The 21,767-nt window shown below is 39.9% G+C and overlaps 1 long non-coding RNA gene across 2 annotated transcripts; it reads right to left on the reverse strand.

Moving 5' to 3' along the window:
* Nucleotides 1-206: 206 nt before the first annotated feature.
* LOC146516656 (uncharacterized) lies at nt 207-16,079 on the reverse strand. Of its 2 annotated transcripts, XR_014874546.1 has the most exons (5): nt 15,389-16,079; nt 10,376-10,466; nt 9,386-9,591; nt 5,492-5,542; nt 207-3,657 (listed from the first exon to the last, which is right to left on the reverse strand). It is a non-coding gene; the product is annotated as an uncharacterized LOC146516656 (long non-coding RNA). The 2 variants fall into 2 exon arrangements; XR_014874545.1 differs by lacking the exon at nt 9,386-9,591 and having other exon boundaries at nt 15,389-15,800.
* Between the last annotated feature and the right edge of the window lie 5,688 nt (nt 16,080-21,767).

The raw sequence follows: 21,767 nt of genomic DNA on the forward strand, positions 1-21,767 counted from the left end.
ACCATACTAAATGTAAAATGCAGTTTTTAAATGCTGATTTGATTTTTTTTAAGACAAAGTTTATCCTTTGTGGAAAAAGTTAATTAATATTGTAACTGTGATTAACCACATCTCTTTGTGGCTGAGTTCAGTTTCACTGGCCATTCCCAGGCCGGATTACTGCCAGGCCTGTTTAATCACAAAATAAAAATCTGTCTGACAAAGTGAAGCAGGCTAAAATATCTCAAAAATGAACAGATCATGTCATGATCCACAGAAATATCTATTGTCTATCATTCTGAAAAGGGTCACAAAGACATTTTTAAGGCTTTGGGACACCAGTAAACCAAAGTGAGAGCCATTATCCACAAATGGAGACAACTTGGAACAGTGGTGAATGTTCACAGGAGATCAACGACTGATCCAGGAGGTCAGAACCCAGAACAACGTCTAAGGAACTCTGTTCCTTGTCTTGGTTAAGGTCAGAGTTCATGATTCAACAGTAAAAATGAGACTGGGCAAAAACAGCATCCATGGGAGATCCAAGGAGAAAACCACTGCTGACCAAAAAGAACACCAAGACTCGTCTCGCATTTGGCAAGAGAGAAAAATAAGAACATCTTGACAATCTTGATGATCCTCAAGACTTTTCAGAAAATATTCAGTGGACTGATGAGACAAAGGATGAACTTTTGAGTGTTGTTACACGTGTTATAAATTAACACAGTATTTCATTTTAAAAAAACAAAGACCAACAGTCAAACATGGTGGTGGTAATGTAATGGTCTGGGGTTGCTTTGCTGCTTCAGGATGACTTACTGTAACTGATGGAAACATCAATTCTCTCTACCAGAAAGACCTGAAGGAGGACTCTCCATCAGCTCATGCCCTGAAGTTCAAGCTCAGTCAGGTTATGTGCCAGAACAATGATCCGAAACACACCAGTAAGTCAACCTCTGAATGTCTTTTTTATACTTATGGACAATTTTAATTATATTAAAAATACATAGAAACAGTAATCAACAGAAAATCCTTCTGTAAAAGGATACACATGTGTATCCTCCGTTATCGCTCTTCTAGCGAAGCCGCCGCTCCGCTCCGCCCTGCAGATGTATTTTTAGGAGCTAAGACACGTCTAACAACATGGTATACTGAGATTGATTTCCAGGTCACACACAGGAGGAGGCACAAATTAGTGAAACAGGACAACCGACGTAAATACGAAACACAACCATCAGTCTTTATAACCTCTCCGATGTCAGCGTGCTGGGTCGTTGACTCAGCATTTTGAGTGTATTTTGTATTTTTGATCCCTTTTTGCTATTTTGGGGAAATGTTTAACTTACAGTGTTTACAGTTTGCATAGAGTTTAGACCTGGTTAGGTTGTAAGTTTAATTAGAATTATGATCCATGTTTTCTTGTTGATGTGTATGTATATGTTCGTTAAGTTATGTCTGTGTCTCCCTCCGTGTCTCCACTCGCTTTTCTGTTCCCATGTTTCATGCCATGTCTCCCCAGCCCTTCATCTCCCTCTCATTCTTTATCCCTTGCTTGCTCTCTCACTCCCTTCCTCCCCTCCGTGTCCCTTGCTCCCCGAGTTCCAGTCATGTCTTGTGTTTCATCTCCCTCTGTTTCCATGTTCTCCTGTTCTTTCCCGGTCCCAGTGTCAAGTCTGTGTGTCTTAGTCTGCGCGGTTCCTGTTTTATTTTGATGATCTCTTATCTCGTGTTCAGTTTTGCTTCTTCTTGTGTCATTAGGCCTATTCATCCCAGCTGCGTTCCTCGTGTGTTTCCACTTCCCTCGTCACCCTCATGTGCATTTATTGTGTGAGTTTCCCTGTGTTCATCATCAGGTTATCTGCGCACCTCTCCTTGTGTGTCCAGGTTTCATAGTTTCTTAGGTTCTTAGTAATTTTCCCAGTTTATGTTACAAGTTTGGGTTACATTCTGTTTTTTTTTCGTTATTTTGTGTCTCTGTGTAAAACCTAAATAAAAGGCTCACAAATTTAAGTTTGTTTCCACACCTCGTTTTGTCTGCGTTTGGGTCCTCACCTCAAACTCCAAGAGTCTGCAGCAGCAGGCTGTAACATCCCGTTTCAAAATCAGCTAAAACATTAACACTTAAAACAGTGCAGAACGACTCTGAACAGGTCTGATTGTTTAAATGCTCGGTGTCCTTAACATGCACGACTATCATCAGCATCTCTTGATTCCTCTCCTGCTTTTGCAGCAGCGTCTGAGTTTGGAGCGAGCAGGAAAAACAGGTTTGAGTCTCCATGTGTACCTTTCTTCCAGCTTCTCTCTCAGGCAATTATGAACCATGGCTCTTTCCCCTTCATTAGATTAACTCCCATGGTCTACCAGAGTGTTCAGGAAGACCATAGTCATTACCCAAGCTACTCCACGCTACTGGCAGCACAAAAGCCCCGCTTTCACCTAGTAATTTGAGTCAGACAGACTCATCAGGGCAGGAGACAACAGTGAGATATGGAAGTACTACTGCCACTATCTGCAGATATCTATGTCCTGCACCGCCTTGATTACACAGGAGGATTTAGAGTGCACACTTGGCAGAGGCGACGTTCCTGGGGACATATTAGGCTCATTAGTTCCCCGGGCTTCTGCCAGTGGAGTACTTCAGCCGGAGGGATTTGTTGTACACAGTTGTCAGAGTGACAAACAGGGATATTCACAATAATAGAGTTCTTAATAGAGTAGATGCATAACAGTCGGCCATATTCCCGCCACAGAGGCTGTTTTGGTCCCTTTTCGAAAATAACTTAGCGGTCTGTCGCTCCCACTGGAACGTATCATTAAACGCACACTGGTATCTCTGGTGCAGCGCACAACCTTAATATCAATAAGGATCCAATCACTTATGTAATCAGGCAGGAAATAACAAGATCTCATTTGTTGGCAAGGGAAATGATGCAGCCCATAAAAAGATGAAAAACAGTATTAAATGCTAAGATCCTGTGCATAGGGGGCCCATTGTCACGCTATATGATTTAGTCGTAATTCGACATGTTTGTGAATCCACGTGCAGAGCAAAAGGCTCAATTATAGAAACGAATAAGCCAGGGAGCTTTAATTTTTTTGTGCTACTGGGAGTGTGGGTGTGGATTTCCCTTCAAATAAAGATGCAGCAGGCCATGCGTGTACATCACAGAAAACACTTGTTTATTTCTGGTCTGGCAGCTCGGTAATGACAGAAAGTTTTTCAGTCATTCCAGAGACCGTCAGGTTTTCATCGCTTATGAGTTGAGTAATGATACAACTGGGTGTGAAATTGCTTTCCTCCCTGTAATGTCAAACAACTACTTAAGGAGAGATTATTGCACAAGGGATTTTAGCAAGCCAAAAAAACCCCTCCAACAAAGCTGCCAATCACATCAGGTTTGGTGCTCGTGGCACAGAGCGTACACTTCTGTGGGCTCTTTGTCGCTGGAATAAAGGAAAACCGGCAACAAGAGGTGCTCAAAGTCTGTCTACTCCAAGTGACTGTTTGGGGCAAAAATATGGGATTCGTTTTGCTGTCAGAAAGTTGAAAAGCATCTAAAGTTGACTTTACGGATCAGCTTGTTGACTGGAGCGAGACCTGCTGTGGCTTAAAGGAGATGGAGGACCCACTGGGCTGTTTCCACATTTCGACTGAGGACATTTCTCCAGAAGAGAATTCTGAGGAAAAAAAGAAGAAACTTTAGTTTGATGCTTCACTGCCAACATTAGGGTATACATTTGAAAAAACAAAACAAAACACATCTAAAAATACACAGTCGTTACTTCTGCTGAGGAGACTGTTTGACTGGTTCAGTTTGTTAGCAGGTTACTCAAAGTTTTGAAAAATTTATCAGAGCTGAAGGTTTGTCCAACTTCAGAGTGATAAAGTCAACCGGAATCTGGATCCAAATATTGGCTGTGATTCAGGAGGTAGAGCAGGTCATCTTGGTGATTTAATCCATGAGTCTACATGCCAAAGTACCCTTGGGCAAGAACCCTGAGTTTCTCGTCATTTATTGGAGTGTAAATGTTAAACATACCCTACATCCGGTAAGGTAGAACAGCGCTACATAAGATCAAGTTCTATTATCACTGATCCATCCTTTTTCTCACAAGATATATGGTAATATTAGGGGTTTGGGATACATTCAGCAGTTCATCAGCTGCTAACATCCATACCAAAGGCCAACTTGGAATAAAGTAGCTAACCTAAGAAACACATCCTTGGACATGTATTTGGAGTCTCCATCTATCTGACCAGGAGGTTCAAAACAAGTAGTGATGGGATTTCCGGCTCTTTTTAGAGAACCGTCTCTTTTGGCTCAAGACACTAAAAAGAGCCGGCTCTTTTCGGCTCTGAACCGGCTCTTCAGGTTGTTTTGTTGCTTTTTTTGGGAAAAAAACCCCCACGGCTCGCGATAAGGAGCCAGCTCGCGTCGTTCACGTCAAAGATCCGGCTCCAAGAGCCATTTCATTCGCGGCCGACACATCACTAAAAGCAAGAACCATCTTGCTGTGACATTCTGACCCCTTTCACAAAGACATGTGAAACTGAATTTGTAATGTTGGGAGATGTTGTCTTGAAGTTTTCAAGAAAATATCACAAGTAAATCCAGATCTAAATATCCAATTCGATTCACAGATTCAGTCCATTTACGGTGTAATGCAGCGGTCCCCAACCTTTTTTGCGCCACGGACCGGTTTATGCCCGACATTATTTTCACGGACCGGCCTTTAAGGTGTTGCGGATAAATACAACAAAATAAAACTAGTACCGGTACCAAAAAAAAGAAGATTTATTCATAACTCACGTGAAAAGACCAAGGAAAACCGAGTTAACGATAAAACGATAACAAAATAACGCTAAAAACCGCTAAAAACCCTGAAAACCATACATTTCACACCTGAGCCTCAACTCTCGCGGCCCGGTACCGGTCCGAGGCCTGGGGGTTGGGGACCGCTGGTGTACTAAAGGACATTTTCAGGCTTGGTTTCGCTCAGACTGCTTCTCTTATGCATCCGTGACCGCGACTGGCACTGCAGCCTCGATGGATGTGCTGTGGGAATACAAATAGGCTCTGCAGTTGGAATAGATTGGTCATTAAATGGCCTCTAACCTGCGTGATGCCTGAATGCACACTCGATGCAAATAATCCACACACTGTAGTGAGAGGCAGCAATCAGAATATAACTGATGTAAACTGCCTCCTGCTGCAGGGCAGTTTCTCCTGACCCAATTCCACCTACATTTTCTGGAGTTTATTACCATCCATTCACAATTATATCCACACCTACCAACAGTTTAGAAACACCAGTTTAGCTAACAAACAAACACAAAACTTCACACGGAGAGGTTTGAACCAAAAGTGAGAAAAGCATGCAAGAAAGGAAAACTTCAGATGATGCCCTAAATTAAAATTTTTTAGGAGTTTAACAGCTTACCATTTTGATTTAGATTTATTATATATTAATATCTATTAACGTTTATTAAAACAGACTTGGGTCAACTTACCAGCTGTCTTTCCATGGACCTGAGCACAGCTTCCACATCTAAAACCCAGTTCTGTGTGGAGGTGGGTGCGGGTTGTCAAAGGGGACACAGGGAAAGCAACAAAATGAAGTATTTCATCATTTAAAGAAAGATGTTGCAAACGAAATTGGTTCATGTGCCTTTTGATCACAGCAGACACAGATCTGAGCATACAGAGAGGTTTCACATTTTGGTTGATAAAATATTAAAAGAGGCTCCGGGAGGCAGCCAACCTTACTGCACCTCTAATGCACACAGGTGGTCTGCTTCAGTTTAGATGGAAAGGGCAGCCTTCAGTGTAACCAATTTAAACAACATACCTCACTTTACAGGACATATTTTCTGTTTGAAGATGCTCTACATTTGTCTCAAGGTCATGTTAAGTGTGTAAGGAGGTCCAGCATGAGCACAGTTTTTCAGCAAATACAAATGTTTTCTGGTTTTTGTCTCTTTTGTCATTGATTTGGAGTAAACCTTTACAACAAGGGACTCAGTTACTCAGTTGTTATTTTTTTTAAGTAATTGTTGTTTTAGTTAGTCATCAGGAAGAAAGTCTGATTTATGCATCATTACTATTCTTTTATACAGTCAGTGTTGGGGAGTAACGGAATACATGTACCGCCGTTACGTATTTAAAATACAAAATATGAGTAACTGTATTCCGTTACAGTTACCGTTTAAAAAGGTGGTATTTAGAATACAGTTACTGTGTTGAAATAAATGGATTACACGGCGGTACTTTCCTGTTTCATATTGTGGCGGGTCAGGACTGTTCGGGTTCTGTTGTTCCAGGCGGCAGCGTTACGGTTGCCATGGTTACAGGGTGACGCTCTCTCTCCGCGTGTTTCCTGGGTGAGAGAGTTGTTGTTGTGCTAAGCTAATAGGCAGAATGCTACCGGTATAGCTCTAAAGAATGTAGCATCATAGGCAGTGTAGTCCGTGCTGCAGGGAGAATGGACTGCCATACCCGTTATGTGTCTGTGAGCGAGGGAGGGAGAAAAAGGAAAAGCACGAGCTGTCATCGAGCAAAAACGGGAGCTGGAAGCATGTAAATATAATAATAACCACTGCAGCCAAGAAGAGAGCCTGACGAGCCCAGCTGTAAGTACGCTATTAAGACTCGACTGTACACCGTGTTCGTGTTTTCCTCCAAAAACAATAAGTTCCGTTGGAGCAGCCTTTCAACGCCTCTCTCTATCTCTCGCTAGCAAAGTTGACCCAGACAACAAAGTAAAGCTAGTTTTCAGCTACGAGCCCGACACAGAACCCACCGTATTAGCCAGAGGTCCCTTTACTACGGTTCGGAGTCGCGGACCTTCAGTAACAGTAATAAATCACAGCAATAGTACATTCATGTAGTTGTAAACAGCATGATAATATATTAAGTAATCCAAAGTATTCAGAATACGTTACTCTCATTGAGTAACGTAACGGAATACGTTACAGAATACATTTCGGGGCATGTATTCTGTAATCTGTAATGGAATACATTTTAAAAGTAACCTTCCCAACACTGTATACAGTATATATAACACCAGACTGGACCCAGTTTTGTTTCCTTCAGAGGGGTGTTAGTGTTAATTCTTTGTAACACAGAGTCAACAAGATGCTGGAAATATTCAGAGTTTTTGGTCCATGTTGACGTGACAACATCACACAATCATTGCAGATTTGTTGGCTGCACATCCATGATGTGAAACTCCTGTTTCACCACATCCCAAAGGTGCTGTGCTGAACTCAGATCTGGTGGCCGTGGAGACAATTGGAGTGCAGTCAGCTCATTGTGATGTTCAAGAAACCAGTTTGAGAGGATTTGAGCTTCGTGATTTGATACGTTGTCCTGCTGGAAGCAGCCATGAGTAGATGGTACACTGTACACAGTACACTGTGGTCATAAAGAGATGGACCTGGTCATCAACAACACTCAGATAGGATTACTTATGTAAGATAACTTATGTCCAGTTGGTGCAAAGAGGCCCAAAGTGTGCCACAAAACATTACACCACCAGCCTAAACTTTTGACACAGGGCAGGATGGATCCCTGCTTTCATGCTGTTGAAGGCAAATTCCGACCCCACGATTTGAGTGTTGCAGCAGAAATCGAGTCTCATTAGACCAGCCAACATTTTAACAGTGTTCCAGTTTTAGTGAGGCTGTGCAAGTTCACAGATGCTCTTCTGCAAACTGTGATTCTAATGAGTTACTGTTGTCTTTAGCTCTAAGCAGTCTGGTTATTCTCCTTTGACTTCTGGCATCAAAGTATTTTCACCCTGAGAATTGAAAAGTTTCTAATTTCAGATCAATCTCTGCAAACTCCAGACAAGGATATGTGCAAAAAACCCAGCAGAAATACTCAGACCGGACATGACCAGTGACTTTTATAAATAAAAAGGATAAATTAGAGTCTGTAATACCAATGTGTCAGCACTGCAGCTGTACTCAATTCATTGTAGTAGTTTAGTGAATGAGTCGCCCATGGCAACTTTGGGAAAAATGGTGCTTTTATAATTGACACAGCCTCCCGGGTGGAAGGGGTTAAGGTATTTAATTTCCACTTAAATTAAAAGTTCATACACAGCTGGAGACAGATCTGTGCCGATGGGCTGATTTGTCCTCGTCTCTCTTAATATTTGCTGTGAGCACAGCATGGTGCAGTTCTGCTTCATGGTCACTGTGAGGTAATTTACTTGTGTTCACAGCTTCATTAACCAAACTAATTAATACTTTAATTGGTACATATGACATTTTTTAATATCAGCTCAGTCAAAAAACACAAAAAATGTAGGTGGGGTTTAAGAACTTGCCTGATTGTTAACCAGAATTATAAGATCTTTAAGTTATGACAGAGCCAGATTTTTCAAGATTTAAAATAAAATTAAAATTGTAGATTTAACAGGTAGTAAATGAAGAGAAGCCTCTATAGAAGAAATATGCTCTTTCTTTCCAGTCCTTGTCAGTACTCTTGTCAAGGCATTTTGGATCTGCTGAAAGCTTTTTAAGGAACTTTTAGAACAACATGACAAAAATTAATTACAATAATCCGGGAAGTAATAAATGCATGAACTAGCATTTTAGCATTAGTCTGAGACAGGATGTTTCCCATTTTAACAGTACAGAGCAGATGAATGAAGGCAGTTCTCCGTATTTGTTTAATGTGCACATTGAGGGACATATCCTGATCACAAATGACTACGAGATTCCTCACCGGAGGCCATGGTAATGTCATATAACATAAGCATCTGGTTATAAACAAGTTTCTATAAACTGCGTACCTAAATTTTAACTAAATTTAGAAATTAGAAGTCATTCAGGCCTTTATTTCTTTAAGACATTCCTCTAGGTTAACTAGTTGATTTTTGTCATTGGGCTTAATAGATAGATAACACTGGGTAAAATCTGCATAGCAATAAAAATTTATACAGTGTTTTCTAATAATATTGCCTAAGGAAAGCATGTATAATGTAAAAAGTATCGGTAATGTAAAAAATATTAGTAAAACTAACCTGTCTCGTGATGGTTTGTAATAGACAGCTTAGTCAGTTCAATCTGACAAACACTAACAAGCTCAGTGCATTAGTACTTGTGATGATGAGCCTTAAATTCATTAACTGCTGTGTCCTTGAAAGAAGCAGCACGAGAAAAGTCATATGCAAATTATTCATATAATTTGCAGACATAATAAAGGAGCAGTGACATTGATCTTCTGATCGATAATCAGTGTGTTATTGAATTGACCAAAATAGATAGCATGCCGTCTAAATTACTTAGTATTGACTGTGCTGGCAGTAGTCAGCAATGTGCAGATGCTCTCAGTTTGTTCTGTACCTAGAAAACAAGCCTACATGTTCAGAACGGCTTGTGGAAAAACAGTCTTACTCTGTGGCTTTGTCTCTTCTCTATGCTCCACTCTCTCAGATCCCTCCAGTGCCCTGGCAACAATGCATCGGCTGCCCTGCTGTCTCCTCTCTTATCCATGATGTCGCCTCCACGCAGTGTGCTGGATCACAGCACTGACCACAACCAGCTCCTCAAAGGGCCAACACAGTTTTCACAAAGTGTAACACGAGTCTGGAAACTGATCCCTGTTAACACAGAGCCAAACTGTCGGTGGTAGTCATTGTTTTTGGACGTTATAAGGTCGCAGTATAGACAGTGCTGCCTTGTTACAGTCCCATTATCAGTCCAACAAAAGCTGAGAGAATGCACATCTTTTAATGATAGATTGCCTTTCAGTGCAGCGTTTTCTAAATAATGGAAGCTGCTTCAGCTGGCTTTGGGCTGTGATCATTAGAGGAGGCTGGGGTGCATATGAGGGTTTTGCAGAATAATGCAGGTCTCACCTTTCCAGCATGCTCCTATTGAGTCTGAACATTCAAACTATTCATGCTGGAAGCTATGGACAAATAAAACACATTTAAACAAACAGGGGTTTGGCCTTCACTGAATATAGGAGCTGGATGTTCCTCAAAATATTGTTGACGGGAATATGAATATGAACTGGTGGCTGAAATAAAGACTTGGTTCTCAACCAGGTTGAGAGGCTAACACAGAGGGAAAGGCAACCATTCTCAGATATAACCAATTTAGAATCACCATTCAAGCCTTAACTCACTAATTAGATGTCTGCCCAGGAACAATATCAAAAGTAGTAAAAACTACATGAGCAAACTAAGACTACTGGTGCAGGTGAATCGGAGAGAAAAACAAAACAAAACAGGAAAACAGCACTTTCTGAAAAGAAATTGTGCTTCTTACATCAAAAAGATGTTTTACAAAAGGGTTCACCGATAAATGCCACAACAGAAGCTTTTATCTGTAATTATTTAATGGAAATGATCTGTGGCACCAAAATCCATTAATGCTTACCTGAGTTGGATGTCCATTAAGTGAGTGTCACTTGTCAGTGTCTTTGCTCTCCACCGATGGTGACTCCTTCTCCCGCGAGCCTTTTGGAAAGCTGTGAAGGAGGAGGGAGTGGAGGACAGGGGGGTCAGAGAGAGGATACGGCAATGAAAAAAAGTACTTGTGAAGGTGATAAGTGATGAGATAATGGAGGTATAAGATCAGCATTCTGGGAAGAAGAAAAAAAAAAGTTCTGTTGCTGGTCAGCTTGCACTTGTTTGTTTTCTTATAATGAGAAGGATCTTTTATGATGCGAACCTAAATGGGAAGTGAAATGTTCCCGCTTTGATGTAATTTTCTCTGCACAATAAGTTTCTGGAACAACAACCATTATTTTGCTGCAGTTTTTTAAAGACGCGTTGTTAACTGAAGGAATTGCTCAGAGACCACGCAGAAAACACGCTCAACACCCTAATGATGACTGTTCAATCCCTACGAGGACAAAATCAGTGCATTACACTTGGAAAACAGTTATTAGGGTCTTCATAGAAAATTTTCACGACTAACTTTGGATTGTTTTAGAAAACATAGATTGACTTTTTTTTCTTTTCTCACACAGCGGGAAACAGGCTGCTTCAGATGTGCTCGCACCACCAAAACATTGTATATGGTTTGGGTGATGATGTTGCTGGATTGACCGGGTAAGGAGCAGCAGGAGCAGGAGCTATTGATATGAACGGCACAGAGAATATATTATGCTGATATAACATAACCCATCATAATATGGCTTATATGCCATACAAAGGATGTTTTACAGGCTAACCAGTATCAAATTCTCACATATCAGGTCTACAGTGCCAAAAAACCCCAACCCCAGATGAAAATGGTCCCCAAAAAGCCTAATATGGTTAAATACAACAATGAATTATACTGCAAAACTATACTTCTTAGGGTTAGAGTAAGATGGCTTTACACTTTGGCAGACCTCAAATTCCAACATGAACTTCTATGAGAAACAATCTCAGGCTGAGGCTCACAACCCTTTGATTCAATCTTCTTTGCAGATCATTGGGTAGAAACAGCTGATCAAAGTGAACATATTATGCTTTTGTTTATTTTCTGTGACATAATAGTAACTATGGTGGATGAAAGTACAAATATTCTCTGTGAGCTAAAAGCTCTGGCTTCAGATTGCTCTAAATAAAATGTTTTTGACCAACTGAATATCACAGTAAATGTGCATTAGACATGGCGGTCCACTGTTTCTGTCAGGGCTCTGTGTGCGGGCAGGCGGAGACAAAGATCCAAACACAGGATTCGGAGACTGAATTGCAACTGAAAAACCTCAGCTTTATTGCTAGCGATGAACAAAACATGAACTGAACAATGACACTGAGCACAGAAACACACAGGCAACTCTGAAGGTACGACGAGACACTGACACAAAGAAACACAGGGCTTAAATACACTGAGGAAGTCATCAAGGAATTGGGAAAAAGGAGAGAGACACAGCTGGGAGAGATTAGGGCTAACGAGCCAGGGGGAGCAAAGCTAGACACGCTGACATGAGACAAACCTTCACAATAAAACAGGAAACAAGAAACGGAGAGGCAGACTTGACACTGAACTAAACCTATACTAAACACGAGACAACCTAAGAACTAATACCTCACCATGATTGATTGATTTATAATAATAATAATAATAATAATAATCAACAAAGCATCAGAGAATCAGAAAATAATCCATAATGCAAAAATAAACCAAAACATAAGAAACTCAAAATGCTGGGTCAAAATGACCCAGAACCGTGACAGTTTCCATTTCAAGCTTTGCTTCTCCAAGACATGAAACGGACATGAATGCAGAAGTTGCATTACCAGCAGGGGCAGATAATATATTTAAAGGCACAAAAATGTATGAAGTACATTCCAGGGTCCATAATCGCTGGAAACTATTAAGGTCTAAAAACAAGTAACTGTATTTGTAATGTTTTTTTAAACACTTTCCTGGGATTTTTGCTTGAAATAAAGTATCTCTCTCTCTGCTGTTACAGCAACTTCTGCATGTGTGTCTATTTCATGTTTTGGAGAGGCAAAGCGTAAAATGCGAACATGCTTTGCCATGATATTGGGTCATTCTGACAGCAGTTTTCCACTCTTGTGTTTGTATGATGTCAGCAAGAGTGGAGTATACTTAAGTTTGTTAAAAAGCTTCTGCTTGCATGGTGCAGCCAATCAGAAGAAAGTTGGCTTATGATAAGGGAGCAGGGGAATAACAGCCTGTTTAAGACACTTGATGAACTAAGGAAGTGTACCACCTTGAAACAAGATATAGATCATTTTGAACTGCAACTATTGCAAATGTTTTCTAGTAAAGAAGAACAAAAAATATACTGTTGAAAATTAGCATAATGGGTTCAATTAAAAGTTTGTGAAAATGTATAAATCAAACAAAGACTCTACAAAAGGGAGTTTGGTACTGGCATGATGTGAAATGTGCATAAACTCTGGATATAGGTATGTTTGTGTGAAAATGGATCGATACACGTCTCAGTGGCAGTATGTTTAATATTGTGTCATAGGATTTTTTTTAGCTTGTGTGAATTTGTTTCATATAATTAACAATTCATTTAAAAATCAGCTCTCAAAACTTGGAAAACCTTCTCCATTAACCCACATTCAATTTAACCTCACAGGAAATAGAGTACGGTGTAATTGGGGTGTCTGTTCTGCATTTATTTAACGCCAGAACAAAAGGATGCGTATTATTGGACGTGCTAGCATTACTGAGAAAACTGACAATTTAAATCCGAGGCAATTACTGAGCAAAATAGTGCTCCTGAGAAAAAGGCCTAAATCCATCACAGGATATATTAACAGGCTCATATTATACTCCTATTCAGATATCATACTTGAGATAATATCTGCGTTATTATGAGAGTGTATTTAGAACTCTGACTGGTGTTAATAGTCAGGAGGCCACATTTCAGATCAGTTTTAATATATGTAGCACCAGTCCTCAACAAAAGGGAGCTCAAGGTACTTTTAAAAAAATGTATCTTATAGAGAGATACCCAGCAATCCCATATGAGCAAGCACATGACAGCAGTGGGGAGAAAAAACTCATTTCTAACAGGAAGAGATGTTAAGCAGAACCAGGCTCAGGAAGTGCGAAGCAATCTGACGTGACTGAGGGTGATGGGAAGCACAGTAGTAACCCTCTTAAACTAGAACACAGTGATTAAAGCGGGCCTGAACAACCCCAAATGACATTCAGGTACTTCCAGTTAACAGAACTTGAATCTGATTGGCATGCCTGGTAATGTTAAATGAGGTGATTTTTCATGTGCTACAGCCTGGCATTGATTATAGTGGTGACATGGAGATGCTGTCTCAATAAGAAGAGAATAATGACATCCCACTCAACACGTCCTTCTTCCTTCCTATTACTGTGATGTGTTCATGGTGCAAATGTCAATAAAGTTGTGGTTGGAGGTAGCTAGCCTATGATAGCGGAGTTAGCAGAAACAGATTTTTATTTATTTTCCAATTTTCATTGGCAGTAATTTCAAATGCTTGAACCAAGATCTCCAAATACGCAAATTCTGCTCAGTAAAATTAGATAAACTTGAAAGTCTAGATAAATATAGATACAGACGAATAAATATATGGATCTAGATACATTAATATAGAGTTTAAAAAAAAACTGAATCTATACATAATGTGTTACTGAATTATGGATGAATTAAAGAACATCAAACATTTAAAGCCAACTATGAGGGAGAGGAGACAAAAAGATAAATATGTAATAACTGGGAAGGAAATCTGCCACATCATAACAAAGTGTTTATTTTGGCATTTACAGAACACTGTTCTTTGAAAGATTATCTTTGCAATTGTAGTCTTTTGGTTAGTAGTCTTTTAGCAGCTCTCACCATAATTTTGGTATTTCCAGTCAGCTTTTACTTCTTTCTAGCTAAAAATAGCATCCAGTTCTCAGAAATTCCCTTCAGTGAAAGAAGCCACTATGAAGCTGACTAATGGTGAAAGTCAACAACATTTCACAGTAATCATTGCTGGTTTTCCAGCACACAGTCACCTCTGAACAAGTCCTAAATTGAACTGTTGTTCACACTAAATAATTGCTATGTTCATCTGTAAGTGATGAACATCATTATGAGGTAAAGATACAGAGACAGACCAAGCCCAGGGGCTGCACATTTGAAGGCAAGAAGAACTCATGTTGCTGTCCGTGCTTTCTCATACTCTGGCAGTAGGCATAAATCTTCAAGGTGTCGCACCACATTATACATAACAGTGTGGACAAATCAGTATGTGCCAACCTGAGAATGAGCACATCTGAAGCAATGAATCCTAAAAAAAAGACCCCTTCTCATCAAGGGCAGATGATGAAAGCAAAATATATTCCATTGCTTTTTAAAAAGTTACCTGATTCTCAAAGATTCTGAGACATGGGATCACATAGAAGTCGCATGATGCTTATGATTGTATTGTTGAGCAAGGTCAGAGAGTAAAGACATTTTGTGCTTTTTTCCCCCCATTAGATCACTACTTAGAAGGGGTGGTTTCCTAGAGAGTGCTGAAAATAAACCAGAAGTCAGGATTTCTATTAGATTAAACCAAGAAGCATGTTAGTGACAGCAAATGCGCACTTACAGTCATTAAAACCGCATCACAAATATGTGTGTGTATGTGGTATAAACAGGTCCACTTAAATTCAGTGATATTAAGCTCCACAAGTAGAAAAAAAAATTGTTAAATTGAAAAAAATTAAATTAAATGAATCCTAAAACACAGAGTTTGATTGCCAAAATACTTCTTCAGTCACCTGTTGCACCTTCAAGAATTAATTTTTCAGTATTCAAACCAAAGTCAAATCTCCAGTGCAGGTAAACGTGAGTTTAAGATGTAACGGATTTATTATACCAAAATTAACGTACTTGTACTGCATGACTGCTGCTCCAAACAAAGACAAAAACCATCAACTCAGATGAACAAAAAATTTATAACTTACGTCTTACTTCGGCTGAAGAAATGCTGGCGCAGTACAAAAGCCAAAGTAGAGAGAAACATGATGGTGGTGCACATGATCCCAAGAGTCCACCACCACCACCGCCACCCTGCATTCACAGAGAAAGCAGGCTCAAAATATTCCACCCATTCTGTAAACCTTAAGCACAGCTGAGAAAACCATTTCCCAGTTACCAGGTGTTTGTCTCTCCCCTTGCCTGGATCAGGAACACAGGAGGATTAGTCAATCCCAGATTAGAAAAGATGATATGCTGCAGAATTGAAGAACAGCCCTGCACTGCACATATAAGCTACAGTGTATGTGCGCACTTGTTGTGCATGATTCATGTTTCTGCACTGCTTGATTTTCCATGAAATGCAACTGGATTTTTTTTTTTTTCAGTTATTCTTCAACTTTTCTGCAGCATGTAATATCAGCTGCTGTAACATCTATTATCCAACAACCCGCCCTGCCCGGCCAGCCTGCCTGCCTAAGTTTTCCCCAGTCACCTCATTATCAGCTGCCTGCACACCTGCCTCTCATTTCCCCAATTATCTCCTGGTTCATCTTCAGGACCGACAATGCACTTCAGCCTCATTTGTTATCATTAAAGCCACTTTCAGTTTCTCTGTCTGGATTTCTTCATCCAAACTGTGCAATTAAACCAAGTGGAAACCCCCAGGGCTGAAAGAAATTAAACCAGGGCCAAACTGAAGTTCCTTAAATGGCCACTTGAGGCTGACTCAAAACATGAGTCAATCTCCATAAACTCCTATTTTAACCCTTTCACACATAGTGGTCACTACAGTGGACAGCTATTTAAAGGCTGTTTTTTTGTATTTGTGTCAGTGTTGATGGTATACCTGCACATAAACCACTATATTGGACACTGATGTGTCACTCCATACACAGCAGTTGTCCATCTAAGTGGATATGTTAAAAAAAAAAAAAAAAAAAAAAACACTTTAATGAGAGATCATTTGGAAGAAGTGAATGTGATTTATAGAGACAGAAAAATTTTGAAAACAAATAATGATATACTTGGATTTTAGACTCCAATAAACCATCATGGAGGCACAGAATCCCAGCGGTGATCAGATTTAGGACAGAACCCCTGGAGACGTGGTGGTGATGAAGATGAAGAGCAAGACTTGGATAAAGCTCAGACTTGGGTGAGGTGGAGATGGGGAGGAAATGGGTTGCATGAATGAGAAAGAGAGAATGACAGAGAGCACGGATTTAAACCACAAGGCTGAAGGCTGATTGGCTCAAAGATGACTGAGAGAGAAGATGAATTCACAAGATTGGAGTAATGACATTACTGAAATTGACCAACGTTTCTCCTGCCTGCCTGATCTTTTTTTTTTTTTTTATAACTGTAATGACAATAACCACCCGAACATGGTATTACCAAATTTCTGTGGACAATTTCTCACTTCACAGAGATAGCAAGATAGATGGTGAGCGAGAGATGGGTTTAACATGCACAGTGTCAGCACCTTTACAGAAATCACTTTGTGCATTTGTTATTTTAGTCAATATTTGACTTATTTACTGACAAAATGGAGGCTTCTTAAGTTTTCCAGCTTGGTCTTTTTTTCCTTACATCAGTTATAATAAACTGATGGTAACAAAACTGGAGGCATCGTATTCGATTTGGTTTCATTCCATCCTGTACAATAGTATAACATCTTCAACAGAGGTCTGTGTATTTTATATGACAATTATCTGCAGTTCTGAACATCAGTAAATTTAATCCACTTTACAATTTGTATCCCATTCAGGTTGTATAATGACTGTTGTCAAGTGGAACAAAATAACCTGGCAACATAAGTCAAGAATGGTCAAAGACAAGACTGTTTGAAACATCTTAAAGGTCTCAACTGTCTGTGTCACTAGACTGTAGTTATATTTCTCCCAGACAGCAGGACAGGGATATTCTTAACCACTGATGACATTCCCCACCACCTGAATCTGTGACTCTGCTGTCGTGAAACCTCTGGTGCATGGACGCCAGACTGATGGAAGTTCACACAAGTGGCTGTGAGGAATGTCAAGTTACAGCGATGTGGCTGTGCATCTCATCTCCAGCTCTGAGACATGCTCGTGCCTCCTAATTGGAAAATTCTTCAGGGGTCCTCTTGTGCTTTATGTCGATGGAGAGCTGCACAGACTCACCAGTGCCTCAAAATCAGAGGATTTAAGTGTCACAGAGCTGTAATTTGTGTTGACCTGTATATGCTTGGCCTGCCTTTTTTGAGTGTTACATTTTTGTTGGGGCAAAGTTAAGAGGATTTTATGCATTTAGGACCAATGTCTAAATTACAGGAGGTGCATGAAGGAAAAGAAGGGCTCTTTAAATTTAAAAGTGATCGTCATCTGGATAAAGCAAGAACAGTGACACGAAGCAAAGGTCTACCAGGCCCGCTGCTGAAATGCAGGGGAAAAGCATTTCTGTTTTTGTGCACCAACCAACAGAATATTTTACCCTGTAATGAGAGAGATGAGTTTACCTTTTGGGCTCTCTGCTTAAAATAGCTTTCTATTCTTTTACAAAAGGAAGCTGTTTTGAGTTGTAGTTGTACTTGTGTTTGTGTATTGTGAAGTAAATACCCAAATGCAGGACAAAAAAAGAAAAAGGGCCTAAACAGGAAGCCAAGCCTTTAGGGAGATGTGCACACAGACACCACAACAAAGAGCAAAAGCGAAGGACTGGACTATTTATACATATGGGGTAATCAGGGAAGTGGAAACAGCTGGAGGAATGAGACACAAGTGTGGGTAATCAAGACAATTACAAAGGAACGCAAAATTCAAAGCTAGGCACAAAAGAGAACTATCTACCAAAGTAAAACAGGAAACAACCCAAAAGATGACAACTAAGTGTACAAGACAAATGAACAAAATGATACTGAACTGTATATGACGGGAAACAATGAGAAAGCTGAAACACAGGCACCAAACTCCATAGACATAGCAAAACTACAATAAAACCAAACAGAAATACTAATTAAGGCTAATAAATAACTAAGGCTAATTCAACACTACCAAGAACTGAATGTCAGATCAGGACAGTAAAGCAACAAAACTACTTAGTAAGATTTACTACTTTGAATTTTCTAAAATGTTAACCCCGCCTTAGCCATGAGCAGAATGGTACAGATGTTTGCTATCAAGACAACACAGCTCTGTCATGTTTTACCTTTTGGACTCCTGCAGTAGGAATAAAATCCCTGATATATATTTGTTTTAGGGGCCTGTATACCATACTATAGTTGATCAAACATCTGATCAGTTTGAATACAGGTGAACTCACAGAATATGCATTATCCTGACATTACAAGCAGTCTCCAAACACCAGACATAACAATGGACAAAACGCTTATGTGAAATTTAGTGGGTGAATACTTATTACTATGTAAACACTAGGGGTGCAACAATACTCGTATCGATATTGGACCGTTCGATACAGTGCTTTCGGTTCGGTATGCATATGTATCGAACAATACAAAAATTTTTAAATTTATTTTATCAACTTTTCTTCTGACAATGCTGTCTGTGTTGAGCGCTCAGTGGATCTACGTTCGACTACTCCGCCTAGGCTGCACTGTCGAGTACAGATCCACTGAGCGCAGCGCAAGCTAGCAAGACAGAAGCTAAGCTCGTTGCAACATGACAACTGCCTCAACCTACTCAAAATTGAACCTCCCCCACTCTCATTCAGATCTGGCGTTTGGAACTATTTTGGTCTTCATGTGACGTATGACCCTGAAGGTAAGCGCCTCATGGACAAAAGTAAAACTGTATGTCGGACGTGCCACACTCAATTGGTGGGAACTAGTGCGTTAGCGCAGTTAGCTCGTTAATGTGTTGACGCTGTCCAGACCCACGCACGGGACGATCCGCAGTAACTCGTTAGCGGAGATTTGCCGCGTTATGGCGTTAATGTCATTTTAACTAGATTAACACTGACAGCACTAGTGGGAACACAACGAATATGACTGCACATTTATGCCGACATCATCCTAGTGCAAAGACAATTGGAAGCAGACAAAAACAACAAGCACGCATGCTACAAACTTTACCCGAGTCATTTAGACAGCCTAAAGGCTAGCACAAGATTCTCCTTATGGGGACCTGATATATTTAATATGCTGCTGAGAATATAGCCCAGAAGAAGCGTATAGTATAGCTTTTATTTTGGAAAGAGCCATTTCTCTGTAATAAACTCTCTTTTCCAAAGATGAGTGATTTCTCGATCAGATAGATTTATTATTTTATCCCTTTGTTGTTTCAGCAACATTAAATTTAAAAACTGTACGTTTGAGTTAAGATATATATTTATAATTTTAATAAATGACAAATTAAAAAGGCATGAACATTTTTTTGTATCAAAAAAATATCGAACCGTGACACCAAAGTACCGAACCGAACCCTGAATTTTGTATATTGTTGCACCCCTAGTAAACACTTTTCCAGATTATCCTAGAAAGTTAATTCAGTCTTTTATGTTTTTTGCCCCGATCTCATCAGAATATCCTCAGAAAGCCTGGGATCCCTTTTTCCAGTTAGTAATACCAAGATCACCTCACCCAGGAAGCATCTTTGACAGATGAATGAATGAATCGTCACATTTGGCTCATTTTTATGCATAGGAACAGCAGCTTTGCTCTGACCATAGCATGCTAATCATATCAGAATAAATTGTTTCTGGTCACATAATGAATCTATGTCCACTGCTTTCTCTCCTTTAAGTTCTTGCTTTCCACCACCTCCAAAAACCTGGAGGTTGTCTGGCTCTTAAGCTGTCGAATACTGCTCTTTGTTCACTAATCACTAGCTTTGTAATTCTGTGCCGAACAGCTGTGGGTTTATCAGAGCCTGTTCAGCTGTTGAAGATGCTGATAAGGACAACAACAGTGAAGCTGCTCCAAAAAAAGACATTATTAACAGAAACCATTAACACTGAGGGGCAAATGTAGAATCAGATAAAAGTTCTCTTTGGTTTTCATTAAAATAAGGTTACAACACAAATATCAATTGGTGCACTTCGAAAATAACAAAAGGCAAAAAGATGAAACTCACTAATCAGCTTCATTACAGCTGAACTGCATGCAGCGAGCCTAAGCAGAGCGCATACTGGTGCAACCTTCCTCGCCGATAAAGCAGCTTGAGATACACAGAGGGGATTTCTTAACGAGCTCCACTCATTTGTGTCAGTTTGTGTTCTGAACACCTGATGAATTCTAATAAGTCAACGCCTCCTGACAGAGACGGATGAGCACGAGCGTATCGGTGTGAAATCCTGATTTAATCATGGAACAGAAGAAGGAGCTGAGATCAGGGTATCAGCCGAGATATAAATCCCTGGCATTATATTTTTGGCTTTTGTGTGTTTTCCGCGTGGTGTCAAAGTGGAGTTTGTCCAGGTGTGTTTGCCCCCGGGATGTGATAAGCCCACATTACTGGCGCTCTCTGAAAATGACAATATGTGGCAGTGAAAAAAATGTGTAGCCATGGTGACAAGTCAGTGTCCTGTCGACCATGGTTGAGCACAACGGATGCACTCGTGGGAGACTGACTATTTTCTGATTCTCATGATTTTGTTTACCTTTTTCACCTGTTCCTATTACACTCAAGCCAGGCAGCAAGAGAGTAACGTTGATTTTTCTGAATATTATATCTATTCCTATGAGGCTGCAAGCACATTTTCAGTTCAAACACTGTACAGAAACCTAGAAGTATAACCTGAGCAGATCCTTTTATAAAACTAATTTTCTCTGTGTTTAAAGAGCAGCTATAAGAAGTCTTCGTCAACACTTTATAATCAAATGTATGGCTTGAATAAATTATCTATGGATTTGAAAAATGAAAATCTTCCTCCCTGCATGAACCTCCCATTGGAGCCTTATAGAGTCGAGAGAGCCGCGCCTGAGGCGTCAAGCAGGGAGCAGGCAACCATTAATCATTGATTAGGAGCATTTACATCTAATTCCATTTAATCATCTCTGGTTCACAAAACAGTGAGATTGCCAAGCAGAGTCTCTATGCCAACTTGCAGACAGAATATTTAGAAGATTTTAGGAAGCTTCTGATAGCTATATTTAACAGCTTTTATCTTTAATCTTAGAGTGATCATGCAGTTATCTACAACAACATTTTGATTTATTGTTAAAAAAAAGGCTTTGTGCTTCCGATAATATAGGCAAATATTATAGGCAGGTAACAAAAAAGCAGTTGAGGGTGGAGGTAAAAATATCCAGGTTAAAAATAAAATTACAACAAACAGTGCACGTTGCCACATTTACATTTAGAGCCAAATTAATGTGTAAGCAGCTTTTTCCAACTGCCTTTCTAAGTGTATACAAACAAAAAAAAACAT

The sequence above is a fragment of the Neolamprologus multifasciatus genome, chromosome 6 (genome assembly GCF_963576455.1).
Source record: "Neolamprologus multifasciatus chromosome 6, fNeoMul1.2, whole genome shotgun sequence".
Classification (NCBI taxonomy): domain Eukaryota; kingdom Metazoa; phylum Chordata; class Actinopteri; order Cichliformes; family Cichlidae; genus Neolamprologus; species Neolamprologus multifasciatus.